Genomic DNA, 6,159 nt, shown 5'->3' with positions numbered 1-6,159 from the left:
CCTTACTTAATGGGTTCTAGGAGTCATACTTCGATTCGAGCGACTAACCTACAAACGCGTTAACGTACATCCCTAGACCACAAGTACGGTATAGTTAAGGCTTTTGAAAAATTTTTTTCTTCTTTTATTTCGAAACAAGGCTCCCAAAAGAAAAAGAAACTTTCAGTAGTGAATTGCGTAACACTTAGGTGCCAAGCCGACGTAATGTAATATGTCTAGACGGCATCAAGAAATATCTCGGGACTAACTCTTTCTGCAAACCTTGACCCTGGCTTCTTTACGCGGCTTGACTTATGAACTGCACCCTAAGTTATTATATAGTGTTATATTGTTGTAGAAGGTTAAAGAGAAGTGTGTGTATGCAGAGGAGCGTCATAGTTGTGATAAGCCGACTGAATAATTAAAAACTAGATCTAGCATCTATCCAATATAAATGTGGTATGGCCACGTGGCGACAATATTTTCTGAAATTTCTATAAGCTAAAAGAAACTTATATTCTACATTTATGACTCAACTTCATTATACGTTATCGACATTTTTAATACACTTTGTGTACTTTTGATGTGTAGCTTGAACTAATTTTAGTTCTTCGAATGATATTCACTAGAGATGTTATTTGGTCAAATCACGTCCTACATGTCTTCTAAATATACTCCTACACGTTGTCTTTTGCTTAATTGGAAAATAAATTTGTAATTATTATGAAAACAATTCCAGAAGAAAATTATTCATTATTTTTCGAAAACCCGCCATAGTTCATTCTATTATATATTCGGACTGTTCATGATTGCAAGATTATAATAAACGCAGGACGTACAATTGAAAACAACTCGGAATACAATTACCTATAATAATGTGAAATCTAAAGATAGATGTCATAAAATAACTAAACATATTCTTTACGACGTCTTATACTTTTCAAATTACCACCTTCCATTTGGTTGATTACTATCGGACGAAACCATTACGATCGACAACTCCATTGGACGACACGCTGGGTTCAAAAAGTAAGTAACGTATATGAAGGCATCACACACAATACTATACAGTTATTATGGAATCATTTTAGAACTTTAGAACTTTTCCCTACGACGTTTTATGGTCAATAGCAGAAATTAAATTCCGATCAATCCAGCCTTATATTCTCATTACCTATATGAAATAAGAGCAAAAGGTAAGTACAGTTACTTCGTGGTCAAGTTTCATAGCGAGAGGACAACAACCTGGCACTGTTAGTGAGCCGACTTAAAATGAGTCCCACCACATCTGATTTCAGACGAAATTCCAAACAAGCATAAACGAGTAGCATAATTAGTCTTAGCGTTCAATTTAGTTTCTATTTACATCACGCTAAATTTTTATGTTCCACTTGGAGACGTAACATCACCAGTCACTTATATACCATGTCTGGACAAGTACACCTATATATAATACGACGCGATAATACGTGTTACCGCTAAAAGTCGGGTAAATAATCGTAATCAGTTCAGTGGGTGTGTATCTGTTTCCGGTTATTTTATTTTGAAATTCAGTTCCTGACTGACACCAAAAAAGCCAGAGATTATGGAATTAAACAAATAAATAAAAACAAGGATAATGGTGTGTTATTGTTGAGTAAATAACAGTGTGTTATTTAGAAAATAATAACAAATTAGAAGGAAAAAAAGATTTAAAAAAATACAGATTTTAGTATTCTGAGGCTCTGAGCCCCATTTATTTTCCTCACAGACGGCAAAAAAAGTCAGACATTATACGATTTAAAATAAAAACAATAATCGTGGCTTGATATTGAGTAAGAATATGTTTTTATGAACCCCACAGCTTCCGGTCTTCCACGACCCGACCGGACAAAAAGACGTGCTGCAGGCACGAAACATAATACCAATAGAAATACATTGCTTTTAAAATCGTTGTGTGTGACACGAAAAAAAGGGGAAAATTGTGTTGGTGAACACGAATCAATAGATTAAATGTCGTGACTATAACACGAAATGCCGTGAGACTGGGTTGTACAGGCACCAATCTTTTGTACTGGACACACCCCTCCCTGCCCTTACCCCTGGTGAGGGTCCAGTGCGATGGCCCTTGGCTCGCTCAGGTCCGTGTTGATGAGGACTCGTCTCTTGGTGGCGTCCACCGAGGCCACAGAGATGGACTTGTCTCCGGAATCGGCCCAGTACAGGTTGTGTTGGAGCCAGTCCAGAGCCAGCCCCACGGGGGTCTTCAGGAGGGAGTCCAGCAGGGGGACCTGCTGCGAGGGGTCGCTGGCCTCATGGATGAAAGCACTGTGAATACAGAGGGGGGGGGCATATGTAAGGAATATTCTGCAGCAAGCCAGACATTATTGTGAACATCGATGTGTATATTCGTGCTGCTGGGGCCCGTTCTTGTGATAATAAGTCTATATAAACTATTCCTCTTATCACATGGCACCATACCAACAGATTTACCATCTGAAATATAGATTTTTGGAGATTTCATTACAAGATAAAGCATTTTACAAACTGACACCAAAAAAAGCCGACTAAGTTTAATAGATGAAGCACCTGCTGTCACATTTATTAATAAATGATAAGAGGAATAAACAGCTTGAATGTATAAAGTAAGCACAAATGTAAGTTTTTTTTGACACATTAGTTTAATAAATGATGAGTGGGAATGTATGAGCACATACTTAGTTGGTCTTATACAAATTATTGAAAACGAATAATATTCGATACAATATTAATACTTACTTACTTATTAATACTGTATATTTATAAAATAAAATAAATATATATATATTAAACACATTTGTATACAAAGTAACATTTCATATAAATCTCTTACTCATTGATACAATATATCTAATTTTCAGTATCAATGCATAGAAGTCGAATACAAAGTAACTTTTAGTACAAAATGATAACTAATAATTAAAATGTAGTTAATTTTTTGAATAGATATTTGTGAATAGCGCTTCTTTCTTTTAGTGAATTGATCCCCACCATTGTCCAATTATTTGCCCTTTTGCTATATTTAATTGTTTTCATTGGAGAGCAGGCTCTAATCACACATCAGGTCCATCGGTGAGATCTGGGCTCTATTTCCCCTCCCTTAGTTTCTCCATTTGCTCGGTCAAGGAAAAACACATACAGGCCTCATTAGCGTTTATCACGATTGATAAAACATGATTACTGTTGATGACTATACATCATGACATCTTAAGAGTGTAGTTGGTCTACAAAATGAATTAGAAGATCTTGGACAATGTAAACATTTACATTAGTTATAAATGATTGAATCAATGATTTGAGAAAGGGTCCTGCCTGACGCCAATGTTCTTATTTTATGGCGTCACCTTGAAGATGTTTGAGATATTCTTGTCTCGACTGTTTTTATGTACGTACAGGTTATCATTTTTGTCGTTTGGATTGTGTATTTTGCAATTTTATTATCTTTTTGTTGTATCTTTACACACAACATCTATTGCAAGTCTACCCTTCCTGGGAGAGGAATCCCTCCTCCGTTGGTCTCGTTGAGGCTTCTTCCATTTTATTGTACAATGTTAGGTTCTAAATGGTGTGGTCTGCTGTACACACTGTAAAGACCCCTGAGACAAATGTATTATTAGTGATATTAGGCTATATAAATACAATTGGATATATTGATAAAGCAACCAAGGAGATGGAAGAACTTTTCAATTTCCAACATCCACCCATTATACAGTACACATATATGACAGTGACAAGTATATGGCCTAAAGAAGTTGTATCATCACGCCTGATGTGCGTCTACACTAAGTCTCCATTCTTCTCTGTGCAGTACAGCGACTGCAGAGCGGAGAATGGGAATACTATGGGTGGAGTAGCCTTGAGCCATGCTCTGAGCAGGTTCACTGGGGGGTTAGGGTCTTCTTGGTTGGACCACTTATCAGAAGAGACAACGCACGACTCAAGGGTCGCTAATGATTTGGCCCTGGCAGGGGTGTGAGGCGAGGGCAAGGCAGCGGGGCTCCCCAACTGGGATTTATTTACTGGGATTAGTTTCCCTAGAGATTTTTACTTTTAACATCCATTTCATGAAGAGAACACCCTGCTCCAATTAGAGTGCACTCTGGGGGAGAACGTAGTTGGGATAACAATAGGAACTGGGAGTTATTTTTAAAATAATAGCAGGCCTCATCTCAGACCATTTCATTTTAAAAGCCCGAACCAGTAGAGGCTCAGGACAATAAATACAATCAACTCATGACATGGAAAAAAGATAGCATGTAAGAAGAAGCGTTTGTAATGCCACATTAAGATTATTCAAATCAAATCAGATCAGAAGAAAAACTCTTGGTTTAACTTTGGAAAAAACATAAACTCAGGTTTACATGTAAGATCAGGTTTGTGATCTAAATGAAAGGCACCCTGTGGAACTTTTGGATCACTAGTGGCGCTACCGAGTAATGTTAATGTAATATTAAGAGTGGGCATCTGTGTTGTAAGCATCTGGTGCACATACGCAAGGATGCAATGCACATTTGAAACACATAGTACTTGAATCTGACAAAGCTTTTTACAAAACAAAACTCCAATGGGTACCTTTAATGCTTAAGATTTGAACATTTTGGGATTAAAAATAATAAATATACTAAAATCTAAAATCAGGCTTAGTTTTCAGAGATTTTGGAAGAGCGTCTGCCAGTGAACGTTGGTTTTTGCTTGTATTTTTTAAAATAGTATTGTATTGCAAAAAGGGTTTATAACTATGCCTTCCTTTAAAAAATAGGATGAAATAAATGCCAGACTCGGATATTTGACAATGTTTTGGATATTTTATATTTGATTGTAAATCCAGTTTCTTTACCTGTAGATTTTGCGATGGAAGCGATCGCACCAGAACACACGGTTGTTGGCCACGTCCATGTCCAGAGCCACAGCGTTCTTCTGGGTGGACACCACCTGGCTGTAGTCGCGCTTCACCAGGTCGATGCGTCGGATCTCATGCCGGTTGGTGAACAGCAGGTAAGGGCTCTTCCCTGCACACAAAGCAACGAATATTTATTGTCCTGAAGAAAAGAGTAAACTTGCAGCTTAAGTATGGGAGAGTTTGTCCAGCTGAACTAATCAATCACGGCAAAGTCACAGAGAGAAAGTAATTTAGAAGTAGAATGATTGCATTAAAAAGAGGAATACATTATTGATAGGTGGAGTTGGGATGTGGTTTGATAATGGCTAGTCAAATCAGCTTTGACAATTTGGTAAAGGGCCAGAAGTCGTTATCTCAGAAGCACATATCCTCTATTTACAGCAGCTCCTACAGTTCATCATCCAGAGGAAATGCACCGTATGGAGGTTTTTCTAGCCGGAGCCAATACATTAACCAATAACTTCCTGTTTATGTATTTAAAAAATGTGTTCACAGCCTAAAGGTTAGAATGGCAAAGATGTAAAGCAATTAACGATGATATATTCCCTAGGGGTTTGGGTTAGAGCTAACACACTCAATTGTGAACTGCTTTTGAAACTGAAAACAACATCAACCCCAGAAAGGCTGTTAGGCTCTCAATTCAAAATGGTGTACTTATTTGTCTTCTTCTCTTTTAACTAACTTTATAGGGGCCCCTGTTTTGGGGGGTTTTCCCTTTCCCATAGTGTGTTCTTTGTAGGCCTGTCACGATAATTAATTGTGTTGGACGATACATTTTTCTGGAAATTATTGCGATAAACGATAATATTGTCGGCACCGTTTTAAGACCATTTTAGACATAATGATAATATATAATAATAATTCAAGTACATCCTTTCAAGCATAACTTTTTATTGAACATTCAACATTGCAAATGAAATGTGAAATAATATTAAAATATATAAATGATATATAAATAAAACAAAATTAATTAATATATATATATAATGTGTGCTCATATATATATATATATAAATATATATATATATATAATATAAATAAATAATAAGAGACACACATTATCTCACAGACAAAACCTACCTTAACAACAGTACAGTAGTACAGTCCACTAGTTAACGACCCAGATGCCTACAACACGGACCATACTACCTAATCGTTGTTTTTACTTAAGTTTTACGTAGACAAGGAACGACCAACACTAGTTTCGACTACTTGGTCGGGGCCGGGGGTCGTTTACCTACTCTTCCAGCGTACGTCCGTGT

Source organism: Notothenia coriiceps, unplaced genomic scaffold, assembly GCF_000735185.1.
Source record: "Notothenia coriiceps isolate Sejong01 unplaced genomic scaffold, NC01 NC01_scaffold00012568, whole genome shotgun sequence".
In the NCBI taxonomy this organism is placed as follows: Eukaryota; Metazoa; Chordata; class Actinopteri; order Perciformes; family Nototheniidae; genus Notothenia; species Notothenia coriiceps.
The sequence above is the reverse complement of the archived record's forward strand: the minus strand, read 5'-3'. Positions refer to the sequence as shown.